The sequence below is a fragment of the Paroedura picta genome, chromosome 6 (assembly GCF_049243985.1).
Source record: "Paroedura picta isolate Pp20150507F chromosome 6, Ppicta_v3.0, whole genome shotgun sequence".
Lineage (NCBI taxonomy): Eukaryota > Metazoa > Chordata > Lepidosauria > Squamata > Gekkonidae > Paroedura > Paroedura picta.
Window position 1 is genome coordinate 95,145,611 of NC_135374.1, and position 15,365 is coordinate 95,160,975.

The window sequence follows — 15,365 nt, forward strand, 5'->3', positions numbered from 1 at the left end:
GTAGAAACGTAGATGTGTTCTCTTAGCGCCAAAGCTCACATTATATGGAGGTGTGTGTCTAAGTGGGAATGGAGCCTTATTCACAGAGAAAGATAATTGAGGAGATGTAGCTATTTTGAGCATTAAAAAAATCTCACATTTTTGTCTCCTGTCAGTGGTCCATTCAAGATGGCAGCTGCCGATGGCTGACTTTAATTTTATTTACCAAACCATCAGGAGAGTACATATTTCATATTTCTAGTTTTCCCTATCAACTCTTGGTTTATCCTATTTGTGTCATTGTTACTGTCCTACTATACTGTACAATCCCAACAAGGTGGAAGGACTGCTGTTGAGCTGAAAGTCTGATCCAGGATTTAATGTGTCATCTTGCAACACTTGGTTCCAAAATACAAAATGGAATACCTCCCGGATAGTACAAATTATCTATAAATCTAGTAAATCAAATCAAACCTCTTCTGCATGGGGTTTCACTCTCATTGAAAGAACAGGTCTGTAGTCTTTTGGTATGCTTGGACCAAGGGCCACTTCTGGATAAACAGGTAGCAGCTGTGGCTAGGAATGCCTTTTACCAGCTGCAGCCTTTCCTGGGAAGAAAAGATCTGGTCACTGTGGTGAATGTCCTGGTTACATCTAGATCAGATTATTGGAGTGCTAAATACATGAGATTGCCCTTGAAAAGTGTTAGGAAACTTCAGTTGTTATTGAGTGCTGCAACCAGAATGTTGACTGGAGTGGATCCTAGGAAACATAATACTTTAGTCTTGGTCTATCTCTACTGGCTTCCAATCTTATTTCTGGGCACTATTCAAGATGCTGATGTTGACCTTTAAAATCTTATATGGTTTGATACCAACATACATGAAGTGCCACCTATTCCCTTATAAACCTACTCAACCAGTGTGGTTATCTTCTGAGGCCCTGCATCAGGTGTCCCTGCTTTCTGTGATGAGGCAGGTGGCAACTAGGAGAGGGACTTCTTGGCTGTGGCATCAAAATGCTAGACCTCACTCACTGGTGGAGATTTTGTCAGTCTCTTTCTATTGCCATTTTCCACCAGCAGGGGCAGATTTTTTTTTAATTTGGCATCCCCTCCTTATGCCCAATGTTTTAATTGTAATGTTGTTGTATGTATATTTTAGCCCCGGTTTTAATTGCTTGACTGAGTGTTTTGTTGGTTTTAGTGGTTTTTTTTTAAGATGTGAGTCTTACTTTGTTAGCTGCCTTAGTAGCCCCTATGAGTAAGGTTGACCAGATTTTAACATTGGTAAAGCGGGACACCATTGACCGGGGGGGGGGTCTTGATTAAAAAGTTGGCCTATATGGAGCAACAAAACTTTTCATAGAATGCATAGAACAAAAATAGTATTGTAATATATATTTTTAAAATTTCAACGTAAGTAAAATTTGCCAGGTGCCCCCAGATGTCCCTCCAAAAGTGGGACAATCCGGTCACCTTACCTATGAGGGCAGAAATTTGGGGCATATATGTTGTAAACAAATAAATATTCTAAATCTACTTGTGCCTTTATCTAAAGTGGAGTTTTTCTTTTTAAGTCCCTCTTTTCTGTCATGGAAAGAAAATGCTTTTGTGGCTATTCTGGTTGCACAAACCAAATCTGCAGCAGACCTGTTTGCTGTGATAAAGCAAGCAAATGGATTTTCTGGCTTGCCATGGGCTTTTAAATTTAAACCACTGTTTGTTCCATAAACATGGGCTGGAGTCCTCTGTCATATTGTGTGTCCCTTTAACGCAACGGTGCCAATAGTATAAGAAAACCTGTGTTGAGAGGGAGTGTGGAAAAGTTTGCTGGAGTTTTGTCAGGAAAATGCTGGATTTGTTCAAGTATGTATGCCTAGTTGGCAGATAGTACACACTTCATGAATTTATGCACCCTCCACCTCCTTTTATTTTACCCAGGTATCATTCCTGTATTCTTTTTCGCAACTGTATTTTTTGAATTTCCTCTTCTTCTTTTGCATTTTTTCTCAAGGGTTGCAAACAAGTAACTGTATAATCAGCTTCACAAAGGGCTTGCATGGCCTCTGTAGCGCTATAACCCCTTGGTGGATTTGTAAGCCAGTAATTCAGTGTGAAAACTCATTTTGAATCACTTCTTTGAGTCTTGCATTCATTTGCTACTGTGCTTCCAGCAGTGCAATGTATAAATCTAAATAAATACATCACAAAGATTAGTGATCCAATACCTTATGCAAGACGTACTACATAAGAGCGGTGTGTGTCGTCTCCCCCCTCCTTCCAGCTGACAGTTCTAATCTGGTGGGCACAGGTTGTAGCTGTCTCAGAACTATGCGTAAAATGTTAGTTGGTTTTGGCAGCAGGACAAAAAGCTTCATGCTGTATTCATCTGTATGCTTATGTTAGCCTCCTGTATGTAAGCTGTATGCTTATGCCAGTCTCCTTCTAAAAGAACCAGTGTTTATCAAGCATTGTACATGTACTCCTAGCCTTCTCCGTGTGCATTAGGGCAAGTTAGTGGCAGACAGGAAATGGTCTACTTCACATGGCATGTAGAGATGCCAAGTCTCCCCTGGCCACCAACAGGGATCCCAGAGACAGGGTGAGAAATTCCTGGAGATTTGGGGTGGAGCCTGGAGAGAACCGGGCCCTCGGTGGGGTACAAGGCCGTAGAATCCACCCTCCAAAGTATCCATTTCCTTTGTAGTCTGGAGATGAGCTGTCATTCTGGGTAAATTATTATTATTAATTAATTATATTGATATACCAACCTTCCCTAATGCTCATGTCTGTTTACATAAAACAGGAACAATAGAGATAACTCAATATTTATAACAATAACAACACAGTGGTAACAGTAGATGACATACTTGAACGGGGGAACACTGGGAAGAACATTAAGTCAACTAACGCACACTGATAACCCTGTGGGTATCACCCATCTGCTTTTTATGGTGATGAGATGGCGGTGAAAGTGGCAAAACGTGAATTTTTTGCCACGGAAATCACGTCCGCAAGCTCTCGCCCGGCCCAATTATTTAGGGTAGTTAGATCCCTTACCGCCCTTGAGGGGCGCCAAAATAATAGCAAATTGGAACTCGGCCGTGAGGCATTTGCGAGCTATTTTGCGGACAAAATCTCGTCTCTCCGCCACGATCTTCCCGCCACAGTTAATACAGTAAATGAACTGGAGGCCTGTTGGCCGCCTTTGGAGGTGACGTTTGATGGCTTCAGACGGCTCTCTTTATCCGAAGTGGACAAGTTGCTAGGCTCAGTTAGGGCGACCACTTGCCCCCTTGACCCCTGTCCATCATGGCTCCTCAAAGGAGGCGGCCAGAAGATAGGAGGCCAGCTCAGGGACATTATCAACCTCTCCCTGGAGTCCGGGGAGTTCCCTGAGCAGCTGAAGGGGGCAGTGGTTCACCCTCTCCTGAAAAAATCTACGCTGGATCCGCGGGACCCTGCCAGCTATCGCCCAGTGTCGCACTTGGCGTTCCTGGGCAAGATGGTTGAAAGGGCCGCGGCAGACCAGCTCCTGGCATTCTTGGAAGAAACTTCGGCATTCGATCCATATCAGTCTGGCTTTCGACCTGGCCACGGGGTGGAGACGGTGCTGGTCGCCCTGTTGGATGACCTCCGTCGCCAGCTGGATAAGGGCGGGTCGGCAGTGCTGGTTCTTCTGGACCTGTCGGCCGCTTTTGACATCGTGGACCACGAGCTGTTGGTCCACCGCCTTGCCGGCACGGGGATACGGGGCACAGCGTTACGCTGGATACGCTCCTTTCTCCAGGACCGGACCCAGAGGGTTGCAGTGGGAGATGAGTTCTCGCATTCCTATAGACTCCCTTGTGGGGTCCCTCAGGGTGCGGTCCTCTCCCCCACATTATTCAACATCTTTATGCGCCCTCTGGCCCAGCTGGTACGGAGTTTTGGACTGGGTTGCCACCAGTACGCTGATGACACCCAGCTCTATCTCCTCATGGACGGCCGCCCGGACTCCCCCCCGGAACCATTCGCCAGATGTTTGGAAGCAGTGACAGAATGGTTCGAGCAGAGTCGCCTGAAACTCAACCCCTCCAAGACGGAGGTCCTGTGGCTGGGACGTAGGGGGCAGGACCAGGAAGCGCGCTTACCCACCCTGGCAGGGACGCAACTCACCATCACGTCCCAGGCCAGGAACTTGGGTGTGGCCATTGATGCCTCCCTGACTTTGGAGGCGCAGGTCAAAAAAGTAGCGGGCCAGGCGTTTTTCCACCTTCGCCAGGCCCGACTATTAGCGCCCTATCTGTCCCCCGAACACTTAGCCACAGTGATCCATGCAACGGTCACCTCCAGAATAGATTTCTGTAACTCGCTCTACGCGGGCCTTCCCTTGTCCTTGATCCGGAAACTTCAGTTAGTGCAAAATGCAGCTGCTAGGGTCCTTACTGGCACATCTTGGAGGGCCCACATCCAGCCAGTGCTGAGGCAGCTGCACTGGTTGCCAATTGCTGCCCGGATCCGGTTCAAGGTTCTGGTTCTAACCTTCAAGGCTTTACGCGAGTTGGGACCCACATACCTGAGGGACCGCCTATCGCCCTATGCCCCTCGCAGGGCCTTGCGCTCTGCGGGTGAAAACCTGTTGGTCGTTCCCGGCCCTAGGGAAGCACGCCTGGCCTCGACCAGGGCCAGGGCCTTTTCGGTCCTGGCCCCGACCTGGTGGAATGAGCTCCCGGGAGAGCTGCGGGCCCTGCGGGATCTTTCAACATTCCGCAGGGCCTGCAAGACGGAGCTCTTCCGCCAGGTTTATGGTTGAGGCCGGGGCTGATAATAGATCTATGCCTCCCCCGGGGACTTGGGTTCTGGACCCGAAGCAAAACATCATCAGGACCTCCTCTCCACCCGCTAGTAGTGGGAGGGAGGGGGGGAGTTGAGCTGCCATTCTTGCCATGCCGGCAATATTGGCAATGTTATTATTGTTTTATGGGGTTTTAATGGGGAATTGCGATATTGTTACCCGCCACGAGCCGCAAGGGAGTGGCGGGCTATAAATCTAATAATAATAATAATAATAATAATAATAATTTGGCAGATTTAATATATGTAAAAGTGAGTGTCAAGTCATCTCTGCAAATCACTGATAGGTCTCCTCTTAGACTATGGTCAGATTGAGGTTACTGATGGTTTTCTGATTCATTGTATCATCTAAGAAAGGCATATGCAGCTTCTGAATACTGAGTGTATTCAACTTGCCATGAAAGGTGACCTACTTGGGACTTCATAAACATGCATGTTTGCAGCTTGCCTCAAATGGCAACAATTGGGGAATTGGCAGACACTTAGATAGCCAGGTTACCTGGCTAATTGCTTGGTGGTAGATCACAAGGAGCAATTTCTGAATGAAGTTCTTACTTGGCCCTCTGTAATATAATTTTGCCTGTGCCCTTAGACAGACTTAACAGGACAGATCCTTTGCTTTGTAGCATAATAAACATTGCTATTAAATTACAAAGTCACAATTCCAATAAATTATAGAAATAACACACCTGAAGGACAGAGTTGGAAGGGCTATGTCAAATCCAATTCCCATTAACTGACATTCTACGCCAGACCCTGGAATCACCTCTCGAGAAAGCTGCGTAGCTTCCTACTTGTTATTAATACCTCTAATTTATCAAGTGACTCGCTGAAGTCTTTGGAGGCAAAACATCTGTAGCCACAAGGCCGGCAGGTAGAAATGACATTGGGTGAAAGTGACACTGCCGTCTTTGACATTCCGCGATTTAGATGAGTTTGTAAGGGGACCCTTGGGAAAAGTAAATGTGAGGCTGCATGTTGAGGTCAGAGAGTAGTTCATCGTGGATCATGTTGTTTATAAACTTGTGCCCCTCTCTTTCAGGCAGCAGAGCAGGTACAAGGTGACTCCAGACGGTCTTTTTAGTTTGTCAGATGTAAACAGCAGCCTTAGCAGGATAGTAATCTCCTCATAAACAAGGTTGTGCTGCAGTTTGCTCACTAAAAGTTATGCCCAGAATAACAACTGTAAAGTAGAATGTTTAATTTAATTTCATGAGCCCTCAGGCACAAATAAACGGTTTGTATCCTGTGAAATACCATGGAAGGTGCACCAAAATTCCTCTTGCCTTGTAGTCTCTTTCAGTCCATAGGAAGATCATTCCTGGGGTTGAGGAATCTGTGTGGATGAAAAGATGTAGGTTGGAGAACAGCAACGAGGAAGGGAGAATGGGATGACTGAATCACGAACCCATACAGCGCAGGGGGTTGGTTGGCAAACCAACCCAGTTTGTATCAGTTCATAAGTCAATTAAAATTTAAATCCCTGCTTTCTGCTCCCTGCTGTTCAGCTGTTTGGGGGAGGGGTTCTGGCTCAGTGATAGAATATCTGCTCAGCATGCAGAAGGTCTCTTCAGTTTACAGGACCAGGCAGTAGGTGATGGGAAAGATCTCTGCCTGAGAACCTGGATATCTGCTGCCAGTCTGAGTAGACAATACTGATTTTGATGTATCAAGGGTCTGATTCAGTATAAAGCAGTTTAATATGTTCAGATGGCTCTGAGCCATTTAACTCTGCTTACTTTTCCACATGAAATAACTGCAGGGAGCAGAAAGCAGGGAGCCACTTCAACCAAACAACTGAATACCCAGGATCTCCCTGCCACTCAGCTCTTTGATTTAAATGGCCATTCAAGATACCGATATCTTGGAGCCATTTAAACTTCTGCTTTCTACTCCTTGTGACTTTTTGGAGGGAAGCAAAAAGCAGTGGCTTAAACGGTTCCCTGATTTTTGCTTCCTATGCATTTTTTTCAGAAAGCAGAGGTTTAAATGGCTCCCAGCCATTTCAGACCCTTTTTTCTGTTCTCTGTGGCAGTGATTAGAAAGCAAGGGGTGAAATGTCTGGGAGTCATTTAAATCAAACAGTTCAGCTGTTTTCTATGAAGAACTTTTTATGCCACAAACTACATCAAGAGTTGTGAAATTTTATGGTGGTTCTTTGGTTTGCCAACACTGCTTCATGAACTGTAAACTCGCCAAAGTTCTTCTTGTTCAAGCTCATCCTTAATGTTTAGATACCATACCGTTCTATCCTTTTTTGATGTGGAAACACATCTACTGATACATTCCCTGAAACAGAAATGTCTATGGACAAGATGTCCATACGTCCTGCTCCAGGGAGCATGCCGGTAGATGGGCAGCAGAGGTGGCAGCTGGCCAGGCCTGGCACTGAGCTACCCTTGCTGCGCAACCACCTGTCTTGCATAGTCAGCCCCACTGTAAGGAGTGTGGGAGGAGAGAAAGAAAAAAAATTTATGCATGCCAGAAAAGGCATCCTTGGAACCGTCTTAAAGGAAAAGTCATAGGAAAGCAAGGTTATAATACTTTGAGTAAATGGCTTGAAAAAGGCATGTTCGCTGCTATGAAGAGTGAGTAACATGCAGAATCGAAAATACAATGGTGGGGCTTGGCTGGCAAAAATTGTGCCACATGCAGAAAGCAGGGGGGAAAATGTGGGTTTTTTGAAAAGTATTTGCGAGGTTTCCCCTGGTGCATAATACCTTCAGAAGTGATATCATCTTGTTTTGTGACACCAGTTCCCCCTTCCCCCTTTGCTCTCACTGTACACTGAGCAGCAGTGGGAGTCCAGGAGCCAGATGGTTGTGGGCAACATGGCAAGGCTATCCTGAAAAGGACAGAGAACCCTAGGATTAGCATGAGGACCAAGTCAGATGTTTGTTATGGGAGGAAAGAATCAGGGCAAACCAGCCACCTCCATCTACTGAAATCCTATGTAGGCTCTAACCCCTAGAATACAACTTCACTTGTCATACTAGTACAATAGCTAACTCTCATCCCAACTTTATCATTTCAGTCTTGCTAATAGTTTGGCCCTTTGTAATCCATGCTCAAGAGGAGGGGCGGTTCCCCCCCGTCTTTTACAGGAACCAGTTTTATTTTGGTGCATTCTGTCTCCCAGTGATTAGGATTAAAATTAGTTGCCTTTAAATTCAGATTAATCACTTAATTACGTGCCCTTTTATGCCCTTCCATTGCTCAGGGCTACTAAAATAGTTAATTTAGGGAAGTGCATATATCAGATGCTTAAGGGCTTTGTTCCAAGGGGAGCTATTGACTCTGATGAACTATTCTGTATAGGAAATTAATATGAAAACCAAGTTTTAAAATGAGCTTGGCATCATCATTTATTTACGCTGTGTACTGCAAGAACAGTGTGAAAGGCAGCTTAATCTGTATTTTTGAAATGAGTAATGATTCTCTGTTTCTCGGCCTTGTTTGCTTCAGAAATGACCCCCAAATAGTTTAAAGACCCCCTACCCCCACCCTGTCCACCTTCCCATTAGACTTCGGTTGGCCCCAGGTGGAAGGGAAACAATTTCAATTATTTTCAAAATGTTTCTCTAGGGGAGTCTGTTTTGGTTTTCGCTCAAAATGCAGCCACTCTCCCTGATAGCTAAATTTGTTCAAAGGGCAAAATCAAGCTTCTGCCTGTCAGAATACAAATTTCTGCTTGAGCCCCGACGTGCTCCTTCATGTGACAAGCGCACCGTGCCACAACACTGGTAATTTCCTCAACTTTGTGAGAAGGAATGTGTGAACCTTTGTGGGGAGACCATAATCAATCAGCTTTCTGGAAACATGGAGAAACCTGGAAATAAAATATGAACATAAACTTCATAACAAAGGGCTGTATTCAGACTTCACGACAAGCTGTGGCCATTTGCCTGTTTGCACTATACCTCTGGATCTACGTAACCATGAGTGAAAAGCAGAAACCCGAAACCCTTGATAAAATTATAAATGAATATAAACAGAAATGAAATAGTGGAAATTGGCTGCTCCTTATTTTTAATAGCACTCTCGGGCGTTCGCAGTTCAGCTCATGTTCTGCTCACCAGCTGCAGGAAGGGAGCGGATTCTTCAGTTGGCTGTTCCGCTGTTCGTAAAGGCTCAACCTTGCTGATCAGATTGCTTTTCATATATTGGAACGGTATGAGACCGGTTAGCTGGCGGTATTCCGCAGAGGTCTCTGATGAGAGGTCTAGTTGCCCGCCCACCCTTTCTCACAGCCATGGCATCGCGGCTTATCACTTGGCAGGCAATTGTTGTCGTTGTTGTTAGGTGCGAAGTCGTGTCCGACCCATCGCGACCCCATGGACAATGATCCTCCAGGCGTTCCTGTCCTCTACCATTCCTCGAAGTCCATTTAAGTTTGCACCGACTGCTTCAGTGACTCCATCCAGCCACCTCATTCTCTGTCGTCCCCTTCTTCTTTTGCCCTCAATCGCTCCCAGCATTAGCCTCTTCTCCAGAGAGTCCTTCCTTCTCATGAGGTGGCCAAAGTATTCGAGTTTCATCTTCAGGATCTGACCTTCTAAAGAGCAGGCAGGGCTGATCTCTAGGACTATCTGGTTTGTTCGCCTTGCAGTCCAAGGGACTTGTAAGAGTCTTCTCCAGCACCAGAGTTCAAAGTCTGGATAAAGAGTGAGTGAAGTGGTTTGTCAGCCAGCAGCTGACAGAACAGTGTGTTTATGAAGTGGGTTTTGTTTTGGTCTGTGTTGCTTGTTGAGGTTGTTTCGTACATGTGTGGCTTCTCATAATCTCGTGAGAGTCACCATATGCCCTGCATTATTTAGTAGCCTGGCTCCCCCCACCCTTTGGACAGGGGTGAAACTTGGTGGCTGTGACTGAAAGCTGACCACAGGAAGGTGCAGGGATCTGAGCTTGGTTTATGGATGGTCATGGCTGTTGAGCATGCTGTGCTCGCATTCCTGGTTATCATCATCAGGTTATAGTGAAGTGCCTGATACTGAGAACGAATGGCTTGATTTCTATCCTTTGGAAAGACATCCTAAACAAATCTACTTAGAATTCTATTCAGTGGGGCTTACACATGGCAAAGTTGTAATTTCAATGGAGGTTCTGTAGCAGAGATTCTACTGCCAGCTCTGAGTCGCAGAATACTTGGAGATTTGGGGGATAAAGCGCCGGGGGGGGGGGTGGAGGGTTGGGGATGGAAAGGACCTCAGCAGGATATAATGCCAAAAGATCCATCCTCCAAAGCAGCCATTTTCTCCAGAGGAATTGATCTTCATTGTCTGGAGATGAACGTTAACAAGAAGAAATTTCCAAGTGCCATTTGGAGGTTGGGCTAGCCTACGTTCCTCTGAGCAGAAGTAGATATAGATATCCATGGAGATCCTAGGGAAAATGTAGAGCTTTCAGCCACCCTCAACTGGGCTCCAGGACTTGGCAGTGTTGGCTGTAAATTCCCCCAAGCAGCCCTGGTTCAACACCAGTGTGTTGCCGGTTTAGGTTCCCGTGGACTGGGCCTATGGTAGAATAAGTTTTAGGAGTGAGGCATCACAGAAAATACAGTTCAGACAACACTGCAAAAGTTTAGTTTACTTGGCCTTCTGCGAAGCTGCATTGCAGGGTGTTCTTAAAATGGTAGATAGCCCTGCTGCATCTCACATCAGATGGCCCCCCTAGCTGACCACAGGAGGTCATCCCAATTTATTAGGCAACCACGATGGAAGCACTATTCCATTTGCCTGCAAAGTGCAAGAGCTCTCCTGAGCCGTATAAGGCAAATGCATGCTTCCCCCTAAGGAAAAATACTCTTTACCTGCCAAAGCATAACTTCTATTAAAATTAATGTGGGTTTTTACGTGCGCAGGGAAAGGTGAAAGTAGGTAGGGTCCCAAATCATCTTGATCGCTCCAGGGCTTCTTTCACTTAGGAATGCATTGGAAAGGAGTATGTTTGCATTCAGAAGGAAAGTAAAATTTGTTTTCCTGCATATCTCTTGTGGTAATAAGTTTGCTACACTAGAAAGTTGGGAAATACATAGAAAACTGAAATATCAGTAACTAATGTTAACAATATCTCTAAACCTGAGACATGGCCTACAATCTTTTAAAGGCCCCAATTCACCACATGGCATCTGCTTTTAAATACGCACACATTCACCCTCACTGTCTCTATTGGATTCCATCTTCTTTGTTGCTATATTTTTGTTGTTCTGCCTTGCAGAATTCAAGGAGGGTCAGGGGGTGAGGCATTGAAGGAATAAATATGTGCACAACCATTCTTTGATTAAAATGTGACATACAAAGGAGTGATGGTGCAGCATAGGGATGGATTCAAGAATTGGGTGGCCTGCCTGCCTCCCAGTGAACCCCATCCCTAGTCTACCTGTTGGGTAGACCATGGAGTGGCAAGCTAATGGGACACATGTGAGTGCTGACTTCAACATGGTCCCCCTGCCACCTGGAGCTGGCAACCCCAGCTTGGACATGTGGCTGGGTGGCTGCACAGCCCCAGGGTGTCTTATGAAACCCACCAAAATGGGGGAGGCAGGCATGCAGGCACAGCCTCCACTGAAAAGATTCATCCCAGTGCCCAAACCATCAAAGAGCGGGGAACTACAATGCCCCACTCCTGCCAAAGCTCCTAAGCCTGTAGACAACCTGACAGGCAACCCATCTTCCACGTAACCCGATATCCATGCCCAATTCAGAGAAGTGCACACCATCTCCCTGAAACAACTGGCTGCCTAAATGAAATATTCAAGTAAGCGATAACTTCCAAGTATCTTAACAAATTGTGCAACTGCCTTGGTGTAGTGGTTAGGAGCACAGACTTCTAATCTGGTGAGCTGGGTTCGATTTCCCCCTGCCCCTCCACATGCAGCCAGCTGGGTGACCTTGGGCTCGCCACAGCACTGATAAAGGTGTTCTGACGGAGCAGTGATATCAGGGCTCTCTCAGCCTCACCTACTTCACAGGGTGTCTCTTGTGGGGAGAGGAAAGGGAAGGGGATTGTAAGACTCCTGCAGGTAGAGAAAAGCAGCATATAAGCACCAATTCCTCTTCTTTTTCTTCCCTTCCTCCTGGCCACATCTATTTTTTCTGGCACCAGCACACCCTCTTTCACAGTGTTCCAGTAAACAAGACCAAAGTATCTTTGCACTGAGATGCCTTTGATGCAGATTCTGAAGATCGACAATGATGGAACATGATAGAACAACAACACCCTTTTGAGCCAGAAGATCATTCTCCCCAACTGGATGATGACAGCCTGAGGTGGGCCTTGACAAAAAAGCTCAGCCAATTTGGTAGTGACAAAATGGAGCCACTTGATTCCTCTGTCTTACAGATGTTTGCTGAGGCCCAGGTTGGAATCGCATCCAGATGAAGCCGCATAGTTGAGTCCTCAAAAAACAATACTGTGTCCAACAATGAGGACAGTCATTTTGTGTCTAAGGAGTTTTTCAAAAAAACCAATCTGGGGGAACATACCACTTGTATGCAGAGGAGCACCAGTGGCATATGGTCATTACCTGATCCAATATGAAAACGAATTCGGATGCAAATGTAGCTGCACCATTCTGAAATGAATGCTCCCCAAAGTCTTTCAAGGAGAGGCCTTGGAATTGGGCTTGTGGGAATTGTAGTCCATGGTTATCCGGAGAGCCACAGGTTGGCCACCCCTGCTCAAGACTGTACCAGGGAGCATTTTCTCCACCTGCTCTAAAGTAGCTGAATGGGATCCAAGTTGTTTCATCTGCTCAGATAACTGGACTAGCATTTGTGAAATACTCTGTAAAATATCAGTATTATCCACAGAGGCCACTTGTGCCTGTAGTGCTGGAGGTACCCACGCTTGCTGACTGCTAGCACTTAAAGTGCCACCTGAGGCACCCATCCATCTTGGAAGCACCCCTAGTGGCATAAGGAATGTTTGGAGTGACCCATAGTTACAATTGACTTGGTTGTTAAAACTGTATTGTGGTTAGGTTATACTTATGTTCTGATGCTAGTCGATGACCGTAAATGATCGATGTGAGTCTCCCCAACTCTAGTTTTGCTGACTTACGCTGATGTATGGCTGTGCCCTTCTTAATATCGACAACTCTTTTTGGTGACATGTTAGGCCATCAGTAAATACCGTGATCCTAGTAAAGGCACGCTACTAAAAATTCACCCTTTGCCTGTTAACACCCTAAAGTTAGGAAACTACCTTCTAGAATAAAGTAGTTAACTTATACACAGGTATTTTATTAAATGTTAACCATATGCCTAATTATCCTGTATTTATTGTTTGAACTACTACTATCTACTTGGTCCATCAAGCCTAAACGAAAATTTGCACAAAGCACCTAAATTAAAATAGGGTGAGAGAGTGGGGAAAGCCCAACATTTATTTTTTTATTAATGGTAACCAGAGTGAGTTCACTTAACCTGGCAGCTGCAAAACCCAACCCTTCAGTGAAGAAACCACTGTAAAATGCCAGACACTACAATGGGCAAATTCACTGTCTTTTAAACTGTGTGAACTCAGACACTCATCCTTTGGCACAGAAGTGATGTGTTCAGCTTAAACAAATCCCCACCCCTGAAACTACTAAATTAGCTGAAAGGTCACAATAATATGTGTTACCACAGAAGGCACTGTGATACAAGCCCCCAGTCCCCTTCAGTCCTCTCTGAGGAAGGCACCCAGAAAAAGAAAGAACCCAAAATAAAACCCTTTGGCTTACTGAGGATTCAAAATGGTTCCCTGAGGAAACTAACCTGAATCCAAGCAAAAAGAAAACAAAACCGTCATGGAAAGCAGCTTACCCACCGAAGCAGGGCTGCTCCACAATCAGCTGATTGAGGTCCTCAGCAAAGAGCCAGTTTGGTGTAGTGGTTAGGAGTGTGGACTTCTAATCTGGCATGCCAGGTTTGATTCTGCACTCCCCCCCCCCATGCAGCCAGCTGGGTGACCTTGGGCTCGCCACGGCACTGATAAAACTGCTCTCTCAGCCTCACCCACCTCACAGGGTGTCTGTTGTGGGGAGAGGAAAGGAAAGGTTACTGTAAGCTGCTTTGAACCTCCTTCGGGTAGAGAAAAATGGCATATAAGAACCAACTCTTCTTCTTCTTCTTCTTCTTCTTCTTCTTCTTCTACTACTACTACTACTACTACTACTACTACTACTACTACTACTACTACTACTCTGTGAAAACAAAATGCAAAGCCACTTGGCCACTGGAGAGCCCTAACAGCCAATGGGAAAAACCACTTAAAGTAACTCATAAAGGAGAAAAATTGACAAAAGCAGCTTGCCTGATGATCAGCTGATAGAGCCAAAGAATGCCGTCAGTCTCTTTAAACCAGTTGAGTACTGGAGGCTTAATTAGCTTTCAGGCCACCATGACCAACCTGTCCAAGAGCTGGAGAAAGCTAAGCCAAGACCAAGGATCAAAAAGCAGAGGTGGAAGCTGGCATGGGGCCATGACAAGAGTCTGTGACCAACCCAGCGATGCACAGTCTGATGTGACAGGCTGCGGGAGAACTAGCCAGCTCCCACCTCACCATGTGGCCAGCCGACTGCTTCCTTCCTGCCTCCACCCACCTCCTGAACCACAAACAATGGCCGGTAGGTGAATCTTAGCCATTCTTCATGAAAATGTGGTTATTATTAAGGTTGCTATGCAAAGCCTGGCAACCATTGGGAAGTTTAAGGAGGCGGGGACATGGGGGCATGTGACATCAGTGACGTTGCCATGTTACTTCTGGGTAGCTCTAGAAATCTCTGGAAATTATGGCAAAAGCATAGGATTTCTAGCGATTCCTTGAACTACCTATCCTATGTTCAGAATTGTACCCAGGAGTGGCATACCAGCACAGAGGCCAGGAGCTGCAACATTGGCACTTGTTGGGGCGCCTGGCAACCCTAAATAATCTACTGAAGAAGGCTATTTGAGGACAACCGAAAAAGGAGCCACAACCAACAGATTTGTGTGAATACTCGACATACAATGCCATCCCCCAAAATGCTTTCCTGGAAGGAAGCCTCACTGAATAACTTGAGTACGCTTTTATCACTGTTTAGGATTGCGCTCATAATTCGTGCTTAACTATCTAGAAAGGCAAAGCTAAAGCCAATGAAATCAAGTAACAACCACCACTACAATAACAACACAGCTTGTCTCACTTACTCCTGAGTGCTCATGATGAATGAAGCGGCACTAACGACCACGTGGAAGCATTGTCTGTATTACCGAACTGCAGTGTTGCGAAGCTGTGCGGAAGCTGGCTGAGATCTGTAGAGCAGTCACAAACCAGTCCGCCATAAAGCATGCTGCTGTAAAATTGCAGTAAGGCAAAGCTCAGATTAGCACGTGGAGCATGTGTGGACAGCAGCAGATGTTAAATTTGCATCTCACTGAGCCAGTGGCGATGATGGGAGCCTAGGAGGAACAGCAAGCACACCTTTCATTACCACGGATAACTCTATTTGCACATTCTGCACTGGCAGGGAGGAGGGCCGGTGGAATTAATCAGTTTCTCAAGACCTCCCTTCTTAGTGTGTGGG